Here is a 24,689-nt window from a genome sequence, read left to right on the forward strand (position 1 = left end):
ACATATCGTGTTCGTTTATGTACACTCCTGGAAATTGAAATAAGAACACCGTGAATTCATTGTCCCAGGAAGGGGAAACTTTATTGACACATTCCTGGGGTCAGATACATTACATGATCACACAGACAGAACCACAGGCACATAGACACAGGCAACAGAGCATGCACAATGTCGGCACTAGTACAGTGTACATCCACCTTTCGCAGCAATGCAGGCTGCTATTCTCCCATGGAGACGATCGTAGAGATGCTGGATGTAGTCCTGTGGAACGGCTTGCCATGCCATTTCCACCTGGCGCCTCAGTTGGACCAGCGTTCGTGCTGGACGTGCAGACCGCGTGAGACGACGCTTCATCCAGTCCCAAACATGCTCAATGGGGGACAGATCCGGAGATCTTGCTGGCCAGGGTAGTTGACTTACACCTTCTAGAGCACGTTGGGTGGCACGGGATACATGCGGACGTGCATTGTCCTGTTGGAACAGCAAGTTCCCTTGCCGGTCTAGGAATGGTAGAACGATGGGTTCGATGACGGTTTGTATGTACCGTGCACTATTCAATGTCCCCTCGACGATCACCAGTGGTGTGCGGCCAGTGTAGGAGATCGCTCCCCACACCATGATGCCGGGTGTTGGCCCTGTGTGCCTCGGTCGTATGCAGTCCTGATTGTGGCGCTCACCTGCACGGCGCCAAACACGCATACGACCATCATTGGCACCAAGGCAGAAGCGACTCTCATCGCTGAAGACGACACGTCTCCATTCGTCCCTCCATTCACGCCTGTCGCGACACCACAAGAGGCGGGCTGCACGATGTTGGGGCGTGAGCGGAAGACGGCCTAACGGTGTGCGGGACCGTAGCCCAGCTTCATGGAGACGGTTGCGAATGGTCCTCGCCGATACCCCAGGAGCAACAGTGTCCCTAATTTGCTGGGAAGTGGCGGTGCGGTCCCCTACGGCACTGCGTAGGATCCTACGGTCTTGGCGTGCATCCGTGCGTCGCTGCGGTCCGGTCCCAGGTCGACGGGCACGTGCACCTTCCGCCGACCACTGGCGACAACATCGATGTACTGTGGAGACCTCACGCCCCACGTGTTGAGCAATTCGGCGGTACGTCCAACCGGCCTCCCGCATGCCCACTATACGCCCTCGCTCAAAGTCCATCAACTGCACATACGGTTCACGTCCACGCTGTCGCGGCATGCTACCAGTGTTAAAGACTGCGATGGAGCTCCGTATGCCACGGCAAACTGGCTGACACTGACGGCGGCGGTGCAAAAATGCTGCGCAGCTAGCGCCATTCGACGGCCAACACCGCGGTTCCTGGTGTGTCCGCTGTGCCGTGCGTGTGATCATTGCTTGTACAGCCCTCTCGCAGTGTCCGGAGCAAGTATGGTGGGTCTGACACACCGTTGTCAATGTGTTCTTTTTTCCATTTCCACGAGTGTAGTTTTACAGCGTTTTGATTACAACCCGATAAACGAGCGTTATTAAATATTTTTAGAACAATCAAATCACATATTTATAAAACCTTACGAGCAATGTGATCTAACATTGTCCAGTTATAAGATGAATGATGACTTTTTCTAGCGTCGAATCTGTCACAGATCGACTGATATAAGCCACTTTGACAAAGGCCTGGGTCTGGAAAACATCGGCTCGGAAACGTGCTAAGGTCGTGAGCTTCTTTCGAAAGCACTTCAAAGACGATGTGAACCACGAGTAGGCGACACGCTCCTCAATACAAACTGTGAGCGCGGAACATTGGCCGCTCTGTATAGCAGAAAAGACGTCGATCTGTGGCAGATCTAGCGACGGAGTACAAAGCCGGTGCAGGAACAAGTGTTCCGGAGCACACCGGTCAGCTCACATCGTTGGAAAGATACTCCGCTGCAGACGCCACCTGCGTGTTCCCATATTGATCCAGCGGCATCGTCAATTACGACTGCACTGCATCATCGAAGGTAGACCGCGAATCAATGGGAACGTAGTGTGTGTTCGGAAGAATCCCGTGTCTCGTTACTCCACGTCGACGCTCGTGTCCGGATGCGCATTCATCCAGCTGAATGGCCACTCGATACACGCGCCACTCCGCAGATGATGGCCGGTGGGGCCATTGTTGTGCTGTGGTGGACCACGTGTATCCCTCAGTGCTTGACGCCTTCTCCGACAGTGATAGCATCTTCCATCAGAATTGCTATTCGTATCACAAGACCAGATTCGTGATATCGAGGTTTGAGGAGCATGATAATGAACACGTTGGTGTGGGGATCACCACACTGGTCTGGTCTGAACCCAGTGGAACTGATCCGCCATGCGATGAGATGCCACTCACCGCTCACGAATCATTGGACAGTAATTCACGTAAATTGGGTGTCCTGTGCGTAAACGTCAGGGATCACATACCTATAGAAACCTACCAAGCGTTGTTTCAGTTGCAAATGCGTAATCGTTTCTGCACTCCTTCCCAAATGTGAACCAAGAGTCTATTTGGCAAATAGTAATAATTTTAGGGCTCACGAATATAAATGCTCACATTGGCACACAGAATAACTTGTGCAAATTGTTCTTTGAATAGTCCGGAAATAGTTGAAGTTGATGATTTTGGCCTCCTAGTATATGTCTGCCCTTCTACACGACAGAGCCAAAGAAACTGGTACACCTGCTCAATATCGTGTAGGGCTTCCGCTAGCAGACAGAAATGCCGCAACACGAGGTGGCAAAGACTCGACTAATGTCTGAAGCAGTGCTGGAGGCAATTGTCAGCATCCTGCAGGACTGTCAATAAATCCGTAAGAGTAAGTGTGGGTGGAGATCTCTTCTGAACAGCATGTTGCAAGGCATTCAGGCTCAATAATGTTAATGTCTGGGGAGTTTGGCGGCCAGCGGAAGCGTTTAAAATCAGAAGAGTGTTCCTGGAGCCACTCTGTAGCAATTAAGGACGTATGGAGTGTCGCATTGTCCTGCTGGAATTCCTCAAGTCCGTCGGAATGCACAGTGGACATGAACGGATGCAGGTGATCAGACAGGATACTTACGTGCGTGTCACCTGTCAGAGTCGTATCTAGACGTATGAGGCGTCCCAAAGCGCTCCAACTACACCAGCCCCAAACCATTATGGAGTCAGCACCTTGAACAGTCCCATGCTGACCTGCAAGTCCATGGACTCATTAGGATGCCTCCAAACTCGTACACGTCGATCCGCTCGATACAATCGAGACTCGTCCGACCAGGCAACATGCTTCCAGTCATCAACGGTGGAATGTCTGTGTTGATGGGCCCAGGCGAGGCGTAAAGCTTTGTGTTGAGGAGTCATCAATGGTACACGAGTGGACCTACGGCTCCGAAAGCCCATATCGATGATGTTCCGTTGAACGGGTCGCACACTGACGCTTGTTGATGGCCCAGCATTGAAAGCTGCAGGAATTTGCGGAATGACTGCACTTCGGTCACGTTGAACGATTCTCTTCATTCGTCGCTGGTCCCGTTCTTGCACGATCTTTCTCCGGCCGCAGCGATGTCGAAGATTTGATGTTTTACCGGATTCCTGATATTCGAGGTATACTCGTGAAATGGTCGTTCAGAACAATCCCCACTTCATCGCTACCTCGGAGATGCTGTGTCCCATCTCTTGTGCGCCGACAGTAACACTACTTTCAGACTCACTTAAATCTTGGTAACGTAACCGATCTGACAACTGCTCCAGACAGTTGTTGTCCCATATAGGCGTTGCTAACCGCAGTGGCGTATTCTGCCTGTTTACATATCTTTGTATTTGAATACTCATACCTTCATCAGTTTCTTTGGCGCTTCAGTGCAGAAAGAAGGAAAGACAAACACAAGCCTGCTGCTTCTCGCCGGTTAACATTCTCAAAGAACACAGTGACAACTTTTCGCTACGAAAGCTGGAAGTTAGCGCGTTGAATACGTAGTTAACAAGTGAGGCATCTCAGTGGCGGCGTTTTCTCAGTTTTTCTTATGCAGGTGCGGAGAAAATGTGTGAAGTGAGAGAGAGAGATGCTACTCCAGCGGAGGACCCAGTTCGCAGCGACGCTATTTGCTCAGCCGCTGCCGTGGGCGACTACAATGGCCGCTGGCGTGCGTATTGTCTGCAGCCGCGGTGAGGACGCCGTATTAATTTACACGCCGGGAGATTACGTGAGCAGACTGCCGCGTCCTCGGGTCACCGGAGTGCCTCGTGGCCGTTGCGCAGTCTATGCGAGCAAACCCTCTCGGTGACAGCTTAGTTTACATACATGACGCGCTGCAGTCTACCTACGAATCCACAGGGCAGGATATCCACTTACCGCAATCAGAATGTTTGCAATTGCAGCCCTGCAAGTACAGTTCTTTAGTGCACTGTTTCAAACGCTTATATTTCAACTAAAAAGCCCTTAATGGCAAAACTCAAAGAAAAATCACAGTGAAGGTAATACAATATTTTAAGTGTTGTATGCGATGGAACTCTGAAGCATAAAACGGTCTCTTTAATGAATATATACGCAAGCTCAGTAAGAATTTCGGATTGTTATCTACACTCTGAGAATGATAGAATATCTGTTAATTCGGAATGAAATACTGCTTTGTTGTTCTCACTTCAAAGTATTGTTCGCACCTCAGTCGTACTTGTGATTAATCACACAAGAGTAATTATTGAGATTATGATGCTACGAAATGGTACCGTGGGGGGAGCTGGGGGGAGGCCGCAAACCGTTACTTTGGACAGAAATTCATCGACAGATGTAGAAGTAGGTTTTGGACTTTCCCTGTCACTTTGTGTTTTAACGATCTTGTAAATAATATTAGCTGTAACCTCAAACTTTTCGCAGATGGTGCAGTTATGTGCAGTAAAGTACTGTCTGACAAAAGCTGCACAAGTAATCAGCGAGAGACCTTGATAGGATTTCAAAGAGACGCAAAGATAGGTAAATGCTTTACATGTCAGACACTGCGCACTTCGCACAACACGATACAAGGAATATGTCATTTGACTACTACATCGGTGAGTCAAACTTGGAGTCTGTCATCTCGTATAAATACTTGAGTATAACAATTGCTAGGGACAGGAAATGACGCTGTTACGTTGGATCCGTCATAGGTAAGGTACGTCTGAAATCCCTATATAAAGGAGATTGCTTAAGAAACAGTTGTGACACACATTCTAGAATACTGCTCAATTGTGTGAGAAGCTTACCAAAGGAAAAGGGATATTGGACTTGCACAAATAAGAGTACCACGGATGGTCACATATTATTTTCACCCTTAGTTAAAGTTTTTCAATGAGATGAGATGAGTGTTCGTTGGAAGAATCAATGGGAAAACTTCCGTGCTCCTATCCTTCAGATTTATTTACACCGAAGCGCCAAAGACACTGTTATAGGCATAAGTATTCAAATACAGAGATACTTAAACAGGCAGAATGTGGCGCTGCGGTTGGCTACCATTATATAAGACAAGTGTCTGGCACAGTTATTACATCAGTTACTGCTGCTACAACGGCAAGTTATCAAGACTTAAGTGAGTTTGAACGTGGTGTTATAGTCGGCGCACGAGTGATGGGATACAGCATCTCCGACGTAGTGATGAAGTGGGGATTTTTCCGTACGACCATTTCAAGAGTGTACCTCGAATATCAGGAATCCGGTAAAACATCAAATCTCCGACATCGTGGTGGCAGGAAAAAGATCCTGCAACAGCTGGGCCAACGACGACTGTGGAGGATTGTTCACATGACACAAGTGAAACCCTTCCGCATATTGCTGCAGATTTCAGTGCTGGGCCATCAACAAGTGTCAGCGTGCGAATCATTCAACGTAACATCATCGATAGGTGCTTTCGGATGCGACGGCCCACTTTTGTGTACCCTTGATGTCAGCGCGACACCAAGCTTTTCGCCTCGCCTGGGCGCGTCAACACTGACGACATTCCCGTGTTGTCCATTGGAAACATGATGCCTGGTCGGACGAGTCTCGTTTTGAGATTGTATGAAGCGGATGGGCGTGTACGGGTTTGGAGGCAACCTAATGAGTCCATGTCAGCAGGTCAGCAGGGGACTGTTCAAGGTGGTGACTCCATGACGGTGTGGGGCGCGTGCCGTTGGAGCGATATGGGGCCCTGATACGTCTAGATACGACTCTGACAGGTGACACGTACGTAAGCATCCTGAGTGATCACTGGTATACTATCATGTCCATTGTGCATTCTGACCGATTTGGACAATTCCAGCAGGCCAATGCGACACTCCACACGTTCAGAATTGCTACAGAGTGGCTCCACGAATACACTTCTGAGTTCAAACACTCCCTCTGACTAGAGATGGGGGATCCGCTCTTGAATTGATTCATAGAGTTGAATCTTTCAAATGAGTGAACAATCAGTGATTCAGAAAAAAAGAACGGTAGCTCCAAACGTTTCCCACGGCAGAGAGAGAGAGAGAGAGAGAGAGAGATGGAGCATATCAGCAGCGCCTCTGCTGGTCACAGCACAGAGCACGCCACACAACACAGCCAGCGCCGGCCTCTGCCCTGCTTCTACCTTGGCTGCCTGCATTGTGCAGTGCCCCATTGGATTTTGTGTTTCACTTATGCCGTGCCATCTCTGTGCATCGTCTGCCGCGTGCAGTGTCTGGCGCAGCTTAACTTCGCATCGCACTCTGTCGGCGATCGTTTCAGTCGCACGTCCTGCCCTCTGGGTAGTTGATGCGAGCAACAGGACAGAGAGCCACCTAGTGGATAACATAGGAACTACTTGCAACAACCTGCTCGCAAGGGAACGGACGATTTCTCTCGGAGAGGGTGAGTTCACCGCTCCCCCCACCCTCGGAACTCGCCCGCTCAACGCTCACCCCACCGTTCTCGACTCTAGCCAGAGCGTTGAGCAAAGCAACTCAGGTGTCAGTCTGGTCTCTGCGGTCTTAGCTCACGCAGTAATACAGCTCGCAGCTCGACCTGCTCGACTCAGTGCTTCTGCATCAGAGTTCGTCTCTACTGGATATTGTTCTTCGTAGTGATACCGCTATGTATATTACATTATTATGTTATGTATACATCATTTGTTTTTATTTTATTTTTATTTGTTTAAACTGATCAGATTAGGTTCCTGACGACTCCTCTTACTATAGGATTTTTATTATGGACACTCGAATTTACGCTTTAATTACGAGCGAACCAATAAACGTATCGCAAAATGTGATACACCAATATTTTCCTTGTTTTATTCTGCGTGAGGCTATATGCAGCACTTTCGTTTTACAGTCAAATTTATATTTTTTTTTCTTATTCTGGTACGGATTTTGCGATTTTAGGCGTCTTCGGAAGGAAACGTTCACTTTAAAAATATATGGCTTGCGATGTATTTGTATGAGGTTAATGAAATTTTAATACATTATAGCCAAATATATTGCTAATGTAAATCTCAAGTTACAACGTTTTCCGATCACCCAAAAAACCACGATAGTGCAAAATAAATCAATAATCAAAAACTTTGTCATATCGTGGAAATTTCAATAAACAATACAAAATTCTTACTCATTATCTGTGTTACTTCAAAATAGGATCAAATAAGATCGAAATACAGGTATAGTACTGGAATAAACCAAGTTTAAAGGGCAATGTGCCTTCCATTTATTTTCTATTGTAAATGAGTGGTGAGTCATGAAAAAGAGCTAATTCATTTCAGGGAGTGAACAGTTCTGATCCGATCTCTGAAAAGAACAGTTTTGCCCATCTCTACCTCTGACCACCAAACTCCACAGACAGGAACATTATTGAGCATGTCTTGGATGCCTTGCAACGTGCTGTTCAGAAGAGATCTCGACTCCCTCGTCCTCTTACTGATTTATGGGTAGCCCTGCAGGTTTCATGGTGTCAGTTCCCTCCAGCACTAGTTCACACATTAGTCGAGTCCATGCCACGTCGAGTTGCGGCAATTCTGCGCGATCGCGTGGGCGATACACGATATTCAGCAGGTGTACCAGTTTCTTTGGCTATACAGTATACATGCGTCATAGTTTGGCAACAATTCCGTAACCCATTTCACTTCTGCAAATCATTTATGAACAATTGCGAGTTTGGTGGTTAAGTGAGGGTGAAATATACAGTGCTGTTTCTTATGGCACACCATGCAAGCCAATACGTGATGGTGGTGAATTTTCATTAACCATTAACTTATGTCCAGCGAAGAACAGGACATATTGCTTTGTGGAATTAAATCACCAGAATCAGCTACACTGTTACAAGCACCACATAATATCTAGAAAGCAAGTTCCATCGGTACGCCGGCCTGGGTGGCCGAGCGGTTCTAGGCGCTACAGTCTGGAACTGCACGACCGCTACGGTCGCAGGTTCGAATTCTGCCTCGAGCATGGATGTGTGTGATGTCCTTAGGTTAGTTAGGTTTAAGTAGTTCTAAGTTCTAGGGGACTGATAACCTCAGAAGTTAAGTCCCATAGTGCTAAGAGCCATCTGAACTATTTTCCATTGGTACAAACATATTTTTTGTGTCGTGGGATGTTTGACTGTCATAGACTGTGGTAATCAATATTCCTAAAAAGAGACCTAGTAATCTCACATTATTAAAAAATCAAAATTCCAGCTTATTTACATGTGTTTCTATAAAAGCTATGTCAATTTTGCCGTGCTGCGTACACATGACAAATCAAAACTTTATCAGTGTTTCACCTGAATTCGTCAGTTCTTGGGCAGAGTAACTACTTTCAGTACAAATGGACGAGATTTTATGTCTCTACTACGTGATCTGTAGAACATAAGATACAGATTTTCCCTGTGTTATGAAGCAGCTGCTTTTTAACAGTCCTCCGTTGGTCTCTTGAGTGGTTCAGTGGTTCACACCGAAAAGTAATTGCAGGCATTTTTTTTCTACCGCTTTAGAATTTTTTTCTGAAGGATAGCTGTTCGTCCCTAATATTTTTACTTGTAAACCTGTTGTTATGACATACTATGTGATGTCCAGGTAGCTTTCGCATCAGATAGTCTTTGAGCCTCTGAATGATTTATGTGGATGTTTATTGATTTAAGGCGCTCAACAGCGAGGTTATGAACGCCCATGACAAAATAGTCCGGGACGAGTGAGGTTAAAACAGTTTTAAGAACTAAAAATATAATATCCCAAAAAATTTCAATCACTCTCTCTAGTTGTCATTCACATTCACCTACCCATTCTTACGTTCTCTTGAAGAACGTGAATGTTTTTGTCTTCATCGATTTTAAAACTTGTTTTTAGAATCGAACCACAATTATAACGTAAAAGTTAAAAGAAACACTCAAAAACGGACTGAACTCGAGTTCACTGATTTTATAGATTATTCGCATCATAAAATCTAGTTATTACAAAATTCTGCTTGCCAAGTCTCATTGCTAATAATGTTACTGAATTAGTCTACACTTTTATGATTTTAACACCTCAGGAATTCTTCACGAGCCGAGACATATGTGCAACACAAGAGTTTCTGCTTACTCTTGACCTTTTGTGTCTGTGCTTAAACCATATACTGAATGGACTGAACAGAGCCGATCTGGGTAAGAGACCCCATTAAGATCTCGCCTCAATAGACAATGTTTCTTGGCTCGCCCTGCTCGCATGGTGTGGAATAGTGTCTCCTCAAAGAAACGTTAGCAGTTCCCTATTTGAGTAACACTGTAATGAAATACAATTTGCTACAACCAAAATTTGCACTGTCTTAATGTCCACGCAGTGACTACATTTTCGTTTGAAATTTTGTGTTATTTGTGATTATGTGCGATCCGATACAGTTTTCTTTATTTTTATCTACGAACGATATGTTAATAAAATGATATGTATAAAAGTTAGTGCGTTGAGAGGCTGTTCTGGACATCCCCGTAGTAGATAATTTCAATATAACGGATGATTTCATTCTTAACAATAGTACAGGTTTGTCGCGCTAACTTTCGTACATTATTTTTCTTTACGAAATAGTTGTGTGGTGAGCAAGGAAGCACTATCACTAAATCACCTAACCTATTAGACAGAAGGACTGTTAATTCTACTTATTTCGTAAACGATCAACCAGCTATACTGTAGTGAGTTCTTCTTTTAACTTTTACTATAAAGTTGTGTTAAGATTTTAAAAACAAGTTGTAAAATCAATGAAGACAAAACTTTTCACAATGTTTAAGAGAAGGAAAGAATGACAAGGTGAATTTAAGTGACAACGCGATAGAGTAATTGTAATTTTCTGTGATATTACGCTTGTATTTTTTAAAACAGTCTTAACTACATTCGTCCTGGACTATTTTGGGGTGGGTTTTTATATCATCGCTGTTGAGCGCCTTACATCAATTAACACCCATAGAAATCATCTACAGAGGAGTAGATACAATCTGATGCCAAAGTTAGGTTTGTAAGTCTAAACTTTTGCGGGTGAACAGCTACCTTTATAGAAAAGATCCTATAGCAGCAGAAAAATGGGTGCCCTTACTTTTATATGTCAACCACTGAACCCCTCAAGAAACGAATGGAGGTCCGTTAGTAAGCAGCTGAGTCATCCCACAGGGAAAAGCTGTAGCTTATCTCCTATAGATCATGTAGTAGAGGCCCTAAATCTCTACTTTTATAGAAAATAATTATTCGGCCCAAGAACCGACGTCTTCAGGTGGAACACAGTTACCAGTTTTATCTTGCTCATTGTCTACATTCCGGCAAAATTAACGTAACAATTTTATTATATCGCTTCTATGAATGTCCCTGTACCCTTATACACTACTGGCCATTAAAATTGCTACACCAAGAAGAAATGCAGATGATAAACGGGTACTCATTGGACAAATATGTTATACCAGAATTGACATGTGAATAAATTTTCACGCAATTTAGGTGCATAGATCCTCAGAAATCAGTACCCAGAACAACCAACTTTGGCCGTAATAACGGCCTTGATACGTCTGGGCATTGAGTCAAACAGAGCTTGGATGGCTTGTACAGGTACAGCTGCCCATGTAGCTTCAATACGATACCACAGATCATCAAGAGCAGTGACTGGTGTATTGTGACGAGCCAGTTGTTCGGCCACCATTGACCAGACGTTTTCAATTGGGGAGAGACCTGGAGAATGTGCTGGCCAGGGCAGCAGTCGAACATTATCTGTATCCAGAAAGGGCCGTACAGTACCAACAACATGCGGTCGTGCATTATCCTGGTGAAATGTAGAGTTTCGAAGGGTAGAGCCACGGGTCGTAACACATCTGAAATGTAACGTCCACTGTTCAAAGTGCCGTTAGTGCGAACAAGAGGTTACCGAGACGTCTACGCAATGGCACCCCATACCATCACGCCAGTATGGCGATGACGAATGCACGCTTCCAATGTGCGTTCACCGCGACGTCGCCAAACACGGATGCGACCATCATGATGCTGTAAACTGAACCTTGATTCATCCGAAAAAATTACGTTTTACCATTCGTGCACCCGGGTTCTTCATTGAGTACCCCATCGCAGCCGCTCCTCCTGCCTGTGATGCAGCGTCAAGGGTAACCGCAGCCATGATCTCCGAGCTGATAGTCCATGCTGCTGGAAGCGTTGTCGAACTGTTCGTGCAGGTGGTTGTTGTTTTGCAAACGTCTCCATCTGTTGGCTCAGTGATCGAGACGTGGCTGGACGATCCGTTACAGCCATTCAGATAAGATGCCTGTCATCTCGACTGCTAGTGATACGAGGCCGTTGGGATCCAGCACGGCGTTCCGTATTACCCTCCTGAACACACCGATTCCATATTCTGCTAACAGTCATTGGACCTCGACCAACGCGAGCAGCAATGTCGCGATACGATAAACCGCAATCGCGATAGGCTACAATCCGACCTTTATCAAGGTCGGAAAAGTGATGGTACGCATTTCTCCTCCTTACACGATGCATCACAACAACGTTTGACAAGGCAACGCCGGTCAACTGCTGTTTGTGTATGAGAAATCGGTTGGAAACTTTCCTCATGTCAGTACGTTGTAGGTGTCGCCACCGGCGCCAACCTTGTGTGAATGCATATCACAGCATCTTCTTCCTGTCGGTTAAATTTCGCGTCTGTAGCACGTCATCTTCGTGGTGCAGCAATTTTAATGGCCAGTAGTGTATCTATACGAGCGAAATGTAAATCAAAATATGAAAATCGTGTATAAAAGATAGTTGAGAAGAATAGCTGTGAGAATTGAGACTGGCGGCTGATCAGAGTCTGTGCTACCGGCCGGTCGAAACAGTTTCACCAGCGGGCTTCAGTGTCAGCTTACTTGCGATTTTATTAATAAAGAAAATAAATTTCCGGAACTACCAAGTGACTTAGCTCGATGAAAGGTGGCCCGTACACAGAAAGTGCTGCTACAGTACATTACAGTATAACACAGAGGGTGACTGAAAGAAATAGTCATGGAGGCGAACAGAAACCACACTGATGATTAAAATTCTTCCGGGTGTTGCACCGCGTCGTTGGATAAAGTACTAGCTTTTAAATCTGTAATGAAAGTATTTTATACAATGACGTGGTAGAACACGCAGAAGAATTTTCATCATCATGACAGCCTGTTGCGGAAGCGTACGCAGTTATGTGAGGAATGACAGACATTTTGAAGTCACCGCGATCCATGACGGTCCCCTGGACATTGGAAGAGGCGGGGCATGGTTCTTCCTAGGATGTGTGTTCGCCACAGACGACAGTGCATGCTCGGCAACTTGATGGCCATGTTTCGTTAAATTCTCATAGCAGGGCGTTCCATTCCTCCACCAGCGGGGTTGATAACTGGTGGACGGTCGTTGGTGCATGTGGGCGCGCCACAGTACGTCGTCCCACCGCGTGTCACTCGTTCTCGATTGGACTTAAGTCGGGGCTACGGGCAAGCCAGCCAATTCAGCAAATACCCTCTGGGTCCAAGAGTTCCTTTCACCTACACGGTTCGATACGGTTGCGGATTGTCGTCTACAGAAATGAAGTCCGGCCGAATGAACCTATGAAAAGTCGTACATGGAGGAGGAGTACAGTGTCACAGCAAGGTTGACTGGTGAATGTAATGTGTTCAAAGAATTGGAGGTCTGCAACACCCATGCAACATTATGCGTCCATTTTCTATAACACCTGGACCACCGAAACGATCACATACGACTTTGTTCCTGGCCAGAATCACTACTTCTTCTCGTTGGCGTCATGCCGCCCAAACTGTTTGGACACGCTCCTGAATTCTGGGCAAGCAGCCTAACAGTAGTAGCAATGACAAGAATGGGGACAAAGCAGGTAATGCCCTAAAGGAAGCGCGAAGTTCATGCTAGTGTGGCAGACAGGGAAGTTCTGCTAATATTTGGCGCCCACAATTCGAACAGGTTCAAATGGTTCAAATGGCTCTGAGCACTATGGGACGCAACTGCTGAGGTCATTAGTCGCCTAGAAATTAGAACTAGTTAAACCTAACTAACCTAAGGACATCACAAACATCCATGCCCGAGGCAGGATTCGAACCTGCGACCGTAGCGGTCTTGCGGTTCCAGACTGCAACGCCTTTAACCGCACGGCCACTTCGGCCGGCCGATTCGAACAGGAGGGGGAGCACCAGTCACTGGTGCAGGTAGTACATTCTGTCTGGGACACAAATTAAGGTGGCTTGGGGAATAGTGAATTAAATGACTAAATTCGCGTGCTTAAATTTGGCGCAAATAAAAGATTAACACGATGGGGATAGCTGAAAATGTGTGCCCCGACCGGGACTCGAACGTGGGATCTCCTGCTTATATGACAGACGCTCTATCCATCTGAGCCACCGAGGACACAGGTGAATAGCGCGACTGTAGGGACTTATCCCTTGCACGCTTCCCTTGAGACCCACACTCCCAACTGTCCACAATCTACATACGTAATGTTCCTAATAGATACTTTACCCATCCACTCGTTACTCGCGCCCACTAAGGTGAAGATTCCCGTAAGAGTTCGGGCAAATTGTGCGCATTCGCACAGACGAAGGTCAATGGCCGGGTAGCCATTTAACTATATATGAAGATTGTAACTGTTCTCTAAAGAACAGACACCATTGTTGACCGTGCAGCTTCTCTAGAATAAATGACAATTAATTGAAACACTCAGCCGCCGACAGGTGTTGTTGACATACCTCTATGGGGACAGCTGAAATTGTGTGCCCCGACCGGGACTCGAACCCGGGATCTCCTGCTTACATGGCAGACGCTCTGTCCATCTGTGCCACCGGTCGGGGCACACATTTACGGCTGTCCCCATCGAGATATGTCAACAACACTTGTCGGCAGCTGAGGGTTTCAATTAATTATCATTTGTTCTAGAGAAGCTGCACCCAATGGTATCTGTTCTTTAGAGAACAGTTACTATCTTCATATATAAAAGATCACCATTTGATTTTAATTTCGTTCCAACTCTAGGGGGGGGGGGGCGATAACCCCCTCTGCCGCTCCCCCTTTAATCCTCCGTTGTTAGAATATGGCTCACTATTGTGTCCAGAGCAAGTCGCACCTCAGGCACGAAACCCCTTGACGCATTCCCGTGAAGCACATTCTTGTCGTCTGTAGACAGTAGGATAGCCTACAGAAACTTAACTGAAGCAAATGTATTTTGGAATTCAGCATACCTCCCTAGTACGAGAATTATGTCGCAATAGTATTGCACTGTATGACAAACATGCTCCTCAACGCACTGTCAAGGTAAATAGAGCCCCCGCTCCCTGGCTCACCACTGAAACACGCCAGTTAATGAATAAACGTGATACTGCACATAGGGCCTTCAAGCGTAACCCAACTCCCGAGGCGTATGAAGCTTACAGGAAACTCCGAAACAGAACCAAGCAAAGCGTGAGGAATGCCCACTCTGTCGTACGCGGCATATCGAAACCTGCTGCACCGTGGAAAAAGCTGCGCTGTTTCGATATAGAGAAGCGAAGATCTGACGCTGCTTATCAAGCGTCTGCAGAAGAATTAAACGATTTCTTCTTAACAGCTGTAAATTGTCGCGCAGCGACAAACTACCAGACCCGAGATATCAATCTCTCGAGAGACAAGTTTTTCCAAAAACATGTCACTACAGGCACAGTACACAAGGCAATTATGAGAATCTCTTCCGAGGCAATATGAAATGATGGAGTGAGCATAGGCATGATTAAGAACGTTGTAGACACTATTATTCCAGTTATCAGAGACACCTTCAACCTGTCTCTTGCCAGTAGTACATATACTACTGAGTGGAAGCAGAGTTTAATTCACCCTATACCCAAGACTGACAACCTTAAGTCGCCAGGTGACTACAGGCCGATCAGCATACTACCTGCAATAACTACAGCAACTGTTTTAATCGAAGTAAGTGATGACATTAAACATGCTCTGGACAGACGTGAAGCTACCATCCTAACACTGCTTGACATTAGCAAGCCTTTTGATACAGTTGACTTTCATATACTACTAATTAAAATGAAACAGCTGAATTTCTCAAACAGCGCAATACACTGGTTCGACAGCTGGATACGTCAGGAGTCCACTACATGCAACAAGCGGCTACACGGGTAGCAGGGGTTGTGTGGCGTGAGCTGGGCGGTTTTTTAGGTTAGATGGCCTTGGGCAAGTACAGAAAGGGCAACAGCCTCAACGGGTGCGGGGCAAAGTCAGGACATGCGGGGACCAAGCAGCAATCGGTATTGTAATTGTAAACTGTCGAAGCTGCGTTGGTAAAGTACCGGAACTTCAAGCGCTGATAGAAAGCACCGAAGCTGAAATCGTTACAGGTACAGAAAGCTGGCTGAAGCCAGAGATAAATTCTGCCGAAATTTTTACAAAGGTACAGACGGTGTTTAGAAAGGATAGATTGCATGCAACCGGTGGTGGAGTGTTCGTCGCTGTTAGTAGTAGTTTATCCTGTAGTGAAGTAGAAGTGGATAGTTCCTGTGAATTATTATGGGTGGAGGTTACACTCAACAACCGAGCTAGGTTAATAATTGGCTCCTTTTACCGACCTCCCAACTCAGCAGCATTAGTGGCAGAACAACTGAGAGAAAATTTGGAATACGTTTCACATAAATTTTCTCAGCATGTTATAGTCTGAGGTGGAGATTTCAATTTACCAGATATAGACTGGAACACTCAGATGTTTAGGACGGGTGGTAGGGACAGAGCATCGAGTGACATTATACTGAGAGCACTATCCGAAAATTACCTCGAGCAATTAAACAGAGAACCGACTCGTGGAGATAACATCTTGGACCTACTGATAACAAACAGACCCGAACTTTTCGACTCTGTATGTGCAGAACAGGGAACCAGTGATAATAAGGCCGTTGCAGCATCCCTGAATATGGAAATTAATAGGAATATAAGAAAAGGGAGGAAGGTTTATCTGTTTAGCAAGAGTAATAGAAGGCAGATTTCAGACTACCTTACAGATCAAAACGAAAATTTCTGTTCCGACACTGACAATGTTGAGTGTTTATGGAAAAAGTTCAAGGCAATCGTAATATGCGTTTTAGACAGGTACGTGCCGAGTAAAACTGAGGGACGGGAAAAACCCACGGTGGTACAACAACAAAGTTAGGAAACTACTGCGAAAGGAAAGAGAGCTTCACTCCAAGTTTAAACGCAGCCAAAACCTCTCAGACAAACAGAAGCTAAACTATGTCAAAGTTAGCGTAAGGAGGGCTATGCGTGAAGCGTTCAGTGAATTCGAAAGTAAAATTCTATATACCGACTTGACAGAAAATCCTAGGAAGTTCTGGTCTTACGTTAAATCAGTAAGTGGCTCGAAACAGCATATCCAGACACTCCGAGATGATGATGGCATTGAAACAGAGGATGATACGCGTAAAGCTGAAATACTAAACACCTTTTTCCAAAGCTGTTTCACAGAGGAATACCGCACTGCAGTTCCTTCTCTAAATCCTCGCACAAACGAAAAAATGGCTGACATCGAAATAAGTGTCCAAGGAATAGAAAAGCAACTGGAATCACTCAACAGAGGAAAGTCCACTGGACCTGACGGGATACCATTTCGATTCTACACAGAGTACGCGAAAGAACTTGCCCCCCTTCTAACAGCCGTGTAACGCAAGTCTCTAGAGGAACGGAAGGTTCCAAATGATTGGAAAAGAGCACAGGTAGTCCCAGTCTTCTAGAAGGGTCGTCGAGCAGATGCGCAAAACTATAGACCTATATCTCTGACATCGATCTGTTGCAGAAATTTAGAACATGTTTTTTGCTCGAGTATCATGTCGTTTTTGGAAACCCAGAATCTACTATGTAGGAATCAACATGGATTCCGGAAACATCGATCGTGTGACACACAACTCGCTTTACTTGTTCATGAGACCCAGAAAATATTAGATACAGGCTCCCAGGTAGATGCTATTTTTCTGGACTTCCGGAAGGCGTTCGATACAGTTTCGCACTGTCGCCTGATAAACAAAGTAAGAGCCTACGGAATATCAGACCAGCTGTGTGGCTGGATTGAAGAGTTTTTAGCAAACAGAACACAGAATGTCGTTATCAATGGAGAGACGTCTGCAGACTTTAAAGTAACCTCTGGCGTGCCACAGGGGAGTGTTATGGGACCATTGCTGTTCACAATATATATAAATGACCTAGTAGATAGTGTCGGAAGTTCCACGAGGCTTTTCGCGGATGATGCTGTAGTATACAGAGAAGTTGCAGCATTAGAAAATTGTAGCGAAATGCAGGAAGATCTGCAGCGGATAGGCACTTGGTGCAGGGAGTGGCAACTGCTCCTTAACATAGACAAATGTAATGTATTGCGAACACATAGAAAGAAGGATCCTTTACTGTATGATTATATACTAGCGGAACAAACATTGGTAGCAGTTACTTCTGTAAAATATCTGGGAGTATGCATGTGGAACGATTTGATGTGGAATGATCATATGAAATTAATTGTTGGTAAGGCGGGTACCAGGTTGAGATTCATTGGGAGAGTCCTTAGAAAATGTACTCCATCAACAATGGAGGTGGCTTACAAAACACTCGTTTGACCTATACTTGAGTATTGCTCATCAGTGTGGGATCCGTACCAGATCGGGTTGGCGGAGGAGATAGAGAAGATCCAAAGAAGAGCGGCGCGTTTCGTCACAGGGTTATTTGGTAACCGTGATAGCGTTACGGAGATGTTTAACAAACTCAAGTGGCAGACTCTGCAAGAGAGGCGCTCTGCATCGCGGTGTAGCTTGCTCGCCAGGTTTCGAGAGGGTGCGTTTCTGGATGAGGTATCGAATATATTGCTTCCCCCTACTTATACCTCCCAAGGTGATCACGAATGTAAAATTAGAGAGATTAGAGCGCGCACAGAGGCTTTCAGACAGTCGTTCTTCCCGCGAACCATACGCGACTGGAACAGGAAAGGGAGGTAATGACAGTGGCACGTAAAGTGCCCTCCGCCACACACCGTTGGATGGCTTGCGGAGTATAAATGTAGATGTAGATGTACCTCAAAACAGAGGTCAACAAGTCATTTGTGGGTCGAAGAAGTCATCATGGAAAAACGTGCGCTCTGGAGTTCCCCAACGCTCCGTCCTTGGTCCATTACTCTTCTCACTGTACATTAATGATATTTCTTCAGTGATTCACTCCTGCAACTACCATCTATATGCCGACGACATCCAACTGTACATAAGTGCAAGCCCCAAGAACATTGCTGACGCAGTAGCGAGTATGAACGCAGATCTTTGCTCTGTTTCTCGATGGGCACGGAACCTAAGTCTGAAACTAAACCCCAAGAAATCCCAGGTCATTCTTATATCTCATGCAAAGTTAATCAGCCGGTACTTTCACGAAACAGTCCCTCAAATACTCCTCAATACTACCCAACTACCATACCAAAAAACAGTAAAGGACCTTGGTATAATCTTGGATGAACACCTAAACTGGGAAGAAAAAACAGTCACAGCTTGCCGGAAATCGCTCTCCTCCCTACATGCAATCCAAAAATTTAGAAACATATTTCCAACCCATGTTAAAGAAAAATTAATCCAAACACTAGTCTTACCTAATCTTTACTACTGTGATGTAGTTCAACACGGCACAAAGAGTGAAAATTCGAGATGCCTCGAGCTAGTGATGAATGCTTGCGTTAGATACGTGTACAATATACGGTTGTATGAACATACCAGTCCTTCATACTTCCAGCTAGGATGGATACGCCTACATAAGGTACGCGATGTCCACACAATGTACTTGCTTCATCGATTTCTTAGTCACTGGTCCCCCAATACTTATCTTTTCACATTAAACACCTATCACCATTACACAACTGCAATACCTGATCGAATACGTCTAGCACCTTGGCTGTACCTTTACATAACACAAAATCTTTCTCCGTGTCATTCTCCATCTCAGCCATACGACTATGGAACGCGCTCCCCTGTGATCTGCGTCTTATCCAGAACCACTCAACTTTCAAGAAGAAATTCAAAACTTGCATATTAGGGACGGTATAGCCACCATTGTTGTGCCCCTCTCATCTCTTTCTTTCTCCTCTCCACCATAGCTTCGAATTTTACCATTCTATTTCTCTTCCTCTAACCTAGCTACCTCTTCTACATCTCTTTCACCCCATTCTATCGTCTTATATCTCTGCTCGATGTGAATAACTCACAAGCTGCAAGAACATAACGAGAAAATTCCCAACAACAATAGGTCTGACATTCATAAAAGAAAAATATGTTTACTTTCATATACATGGTCATTACTATTATTATTATCCTTGATTATTTTAATCATTTTCTGATTGTTATAATTATCCTTATACTACTGTTATAATCTCTATTTTTTTGTTTAACTTTAATACTGTATAACACGTGGTGTGTCCATAATGTTCTGTACAAACTGAAATTCGTTCAATCTGAGCATGCCTGGTTAGGTTAAGAGAGGGTCTGAAGGCCCTAATCTTGCCAGGTAAAATAAATGCATGAATAAATAAACAAATACATAACAAAGCCGAACTACCACGAAATCCCATTACAGTTTCAGCGCCGTCATAATTTTTGAGTTAACACACTGATGGATTTTTCGCCGGAGGTATCCGCATTTATTCACAGAAAGAACTTGTAGGTGGCAACAGTGTGCCCTACAAGATGTGAAGAAGGAATATAAAGGTCCGTAGCACGTTTGGGTGGGGTATAAGCACGCGTTCGGAACATGAAAGACACGCCGCCGAATTCTTACAGGCGCTCCTGCGGGATTTTGAGTGAGTCCTGGGGCCGTGCGAGGAAATCGGGTTTGGAGTTTCACAGGAGCGGCGCCGTCGAGTTCCGGCCGCCAGGAGTTACTTTGCTCTTCTGCATCTGTCTTTCGCGCCACGTAGTTCATGGCACACGTTCCCCACTGCGGAACGGCGTGTGTGAAGCGCCGGAAATTCAGTCATTCTGGTGAGGCGGCTAGCTTTTGCTCATCCATATGTGCAGCAGCAGTGTGGGCTACGGTCTCACAAGTGCAAAGCACATCTATTACTATCGTGCAAAGCATCTTAAGGGGCTCCGGAAAGGCTCAAAATCATGAAAAGTTCAATTTTTACTTTTTTGCGTTTTCTGAATCTGCAGACTATTACCTTTTAATAGATATATAATTTATTCAATTCCGAAGACTACAACTATTTTTAAATTTTTTTTGAAATGTGTTCTACATGGGCGTGACCCACTGTGGCGCTGTTAAACTGCTGTCAAATGGTGTTATTATTAACGTCCGTGTTCATCAGGTACATTTTAGTGATGTGAGATAAAGTATGTGTTGTGGCTAACCTGTGATGGTTCAATATATATCGCTGGTGTGATTGTCGATTGTTTCATGTTTATTTACTCTGTCGTTATCTCGAAAATATTCGTAATTAATTCTGTTTCTTGAGTCTCTGTTTTGTTGAAGTATAATAATGAGTAAAAGTAAAGTTATTAGAAATCCTCTGAAGGCTTTTAAGAAAAGGAGAAATGTTGGAAAGCCAGAGGTATTTAGAAATAAGGGAATGAAGATAGGTTCTAACATGGTACGAGCGATGCTTGCTTTAGACAAGGAACGCCTTCGGGCTGCAGACAGGGCTGTAAAGAGTCTAGAAATACAAGCAATAGTAAACAGGAGGAGGAACAAGAGGAAGCTGGAGGAGGAGTTTGCAGAGGATGAAGATAATCCATCCTATGGACCTGGAATGCACGAAAAAGTTAATCCAATCTTTGTCGCTCGATTCCCAAAACTTTTATTTTCTCATACTAATTACATGTTTTCTAAGGATCTTCCAAACATATTTGTTTCAAACTTTCAGTAAATGTTACACAGTACCTTCTGCATAATTTAACACAGCCTTTTTCCAAAAAACTGTATATTTTTGAATATATAAGTAAAAAATGTTATGAATTTTCATTACAATTGAAAAAAAATCATCTTTAATAACTGAACTAAAATTTTGTAAAATCCCTGTGTTAAGTTGTAGCCCGTATTCCAATAAATAATCTGTAAAAAGTTCAACTTCCTACCTCAACTACTTTGTGAGGAAAGATGTAATTTATAAGCGTTATTTTAACACTGCAAGTATAGGGCGTTCTGGAGCCCCTTAAGGAAAATATTGATCAACAGTAGCAGCAGTGGTAGTAGTTTCAATTGTAATGTAATGATAGCTTCGGTTTCTCTGGAAGTCACTTGTTATACACAAAATTCGCAACTGAAATAAATAAATGTGCTGTCATGCTAAAAAAAAATTTTATTTTCTCGTCTTTCACAACCTTTTCTCACCTTGTCCTTTTTTCATGAAATGCGTGATTTTCTTTCTCATTTCTCTCTTACTCAAATACAGTGAATAATACCTAACTCCTGAAGAAGGAGAGGCATTACCCTATTAAGAAAGATCATGCCGTTAATCATCGCGCTTTTTTTGTTGTAAGCGAAATGAATTAATGTTTAGGAGCAGGTATTTAAGAACAAGAGTCTTATTAATTTTGTGAAGAAGGAACGGAACTGTGGAACATTTGTTGACAGCAAACAGTAACTTCACTAATATCAGAGACAGCTGTAGAGGGAAACGCTGTATAGGAATACATACAAGAAATTATAGACGAGTTCATGCTGAGGTGAAGTCATTGGCTGCATCAAACCAATCATGAACTGATGACAAATAAGAAAAGTCGAAAATAGCATATTCCTCCTGAGTTGAACTATGGCCGTTTTAAGAAATGGAGTAAGTTCATTGACAGTAAACTTAAACCAAACTTCGCGTTATCCGTAAAGAAAACAATTACAAAAGTCACGAAAAGTAATGAGAAGGGGAACAATTACAAATTTATACTAAAATTTTAGGAGGATACCACAGACAAATGGAGAGGACTTTGTAGTAAGCAAGAATATACAACATTTTCGATGAAATAGAGGCGTTCGTGGCAAATTGGTTTACGTGAAAACTCTGCTGACAGAAAGTGTCAGTGTGAAGAGGGGGAACATTTTACTCAAAGAGATCTTCTGGAAAAAATAGTCATTGGCAGTAAAACGTAGACCTTGCAAAAATCTAACGAGAACTAACCGAGTGCATTTCAAACATTGCTCTAGAGACGTACCTTGTAGTTCAGTTTGAAGTTTAAAGTACGCAATAAATAGCTGGTATTAGACAGTTGGAACAACAGTGTACATATGACTTGGGGATATAAAGTGACGGGATACTGGTGCATTATCTGACACATCCATTAAAAGTTTAGTTGACGACAGTGGAACGACTTATAAACTTGCGAAGAAATATATAAATTTCGTAAGTTGTATCCAGGCTCTACGTAACACTGCTGATAAACTTAGTTTTACGACTATTGATCATATGTAGTCTTTACCTGCTTCACAAGTGAAACCTCATGCACTAGGTCTTGATGCGGTAAAATATTTCTCTTATGTACGAAGAATGTACACTGATAAGCCAAAAAATTATGACCACCTGCTTAATAAACTGTTTGCCCATCTTTAGAACGAAATATGTGACTGATTTTGCGTATCAGGGATCCGACAGTTTGTTACTAGGTTTTTGGAGGTGTGTGACTTTAGATGTCTATGCACAAGGTCGTGTAATTCCCGTAAATAGTGAAACGTGGACGATAAATAATTTAGACAAGAAGAGAACAGAAGCTTTCAAAATCTGGTGCTACAGAAGAATGCTGAAGATTAGATGGGTAGATAACATAACTATTGAGGAGATATTGAATAGAATTGGAGAGAAGAGAAATTTGTGGCACAACTCGACTAGAAGAAGGGATCGGTTGGTAGGACATATTCCGAGGCATCAAGGGATCACCAATTTAGTATTGGAGGGCAGCGTGGAGGGTAAAAATCGTAGAGGGAATCCAAGGGATGAGTACACTAAACAGATTGAGAAGGATGTAGGTTGCAGAAGGTACTGGGAGATGAAGAAGTCTGCACAGGAGAGAGTAGCATGGAGAGCTGCATCAAACCAGTCTCTGGACTGAAGACCACAACAACAACGGGCCGCTGATTTGCGTATGTGATGGTGGCTCCCGATAGCGACCCAGATGGATTCCACAGGATTTGCTTCGGACGAATTTGCTCGCCGAGACGTTCAACATGGGTTCTGTGGTGTCATACCCACTCGTGTCTTATAGGGTGCCTAAAGGATGCTGCTTCCTCGGATAGCTACACAACAATTCAGGGAAATCACATTAATGGCGTTTATTACAATAAAGTAGATTGACAATACTTTGGGCCGCAAGCGATTGGTGACACGCAAATAATCAGCGTCCTTCGCTATATACAGTGTCCATAAAAGTAATTCACACAAGTTCCTGTGGATCACAAGTCACGGCTCTGCTAGTGCTCTGTTCTAGTCCGGGTCTACTAATGTGCGTCTGCTACTCTCCCCGAGGTTGGCAGGAGCCGCTCTTATATTCTCTCTGGATAGAGGCCGCTCCTGTATTGGTGCGGTCCTAGTCAGCGTACTATTGCCCTTTGAAATATGCAATCCCGGACGAGCCCCCAATTGAAATATGGCATCCCGGCTACAGTCCCCAATTGAAATACAGCATTCCGGCTGAGACACAGTTGAAATATTGTATCCCGGCTAAGACACAAAGTTGAAAATTATGCTCACTATTTTTTATTTACTTAAATTTGCCATATTTCGTGACAGTACCTTTTCCGTTAGACGTTTGCAAGGCGATATTAGTCTTGGCATCAGTTGTCTAAGTATGATTCCACAATGCATCGTTGTCGGCTGCAGAAAAGACGTGGTTCAACGTGTTTCTCTCATTTTGGTGTTTCAAATACAGTTTCTTCAAATGTAGTTTCTTCTTTTTAGTTAATACAAAAATAATAGTAACATAATTCAAAATTATTTATGACGGTGACCTTCACATTGTTCTTCCGTCAACACACACCAAGAGTTAGCTGCCGACTGACTAAAGTCAAAGACGACTGCAACGTCAAAGATATTTTACACAATTCACAAGTTTCCACTTGTAATCAGTCTCTTTGCTATTCTTCGATACATATTCTAATAGTAATCAATATGCTTTTACTCTCAAAAACATAAGTAAATTAGCATATACTAAGGCAAATTGCAATAAAAAATATTCTGACAAAAAATATAAGAAAACATTCACAATTTGGTATCGATAAATCCGGTAAAAAAAATAACATCTCCCAGATCCATTACACCTTCTCTGCGGTCACGCTCTTGATCTTCGTGGCGGCACTTGTCGTTA

At 44.1% G+C, this 24,689-nt stretch overlaps 1 protein-coding gene and 1 non-coding gene across 2 annotated transcripts in view; one reads left to right on the forward strand and one right to left on the reverse strand.

Annotated features, from left to right (window-relative positions):
• LOC126092904 (uncharacterized) overlaps positions 1-24,689 on the forward strand; it is a 930,835-nt gene that overhangs the window by 510,331 nt on the left and 395,815 nt on the right. The window lies entirely within an intron of this gene.
• Trnat-ugu (transfer RNA threonine (anticodon UGU)) lies at positions 14,137-14,214 on the reverse strand. Its single transcript has one exon. It is a non-coding gene; the product is annotated as a tRNA-Thr (tRNA).

This window comes from Schistocerca cancellata, chromosome 7, assembly GCF_023864275.1.
Source record: "Schistocerca cancellata isolate TAMUIC-IGC-003103 chromosome 7, iqSchCanc2.1, whole genome shotgun sequence".
NCBI lineage: Eukaryota > Metazoa > Arthropoda > Insecta > Orthoptera > Acrididae > Schistocerca > Schistocerca cancellata.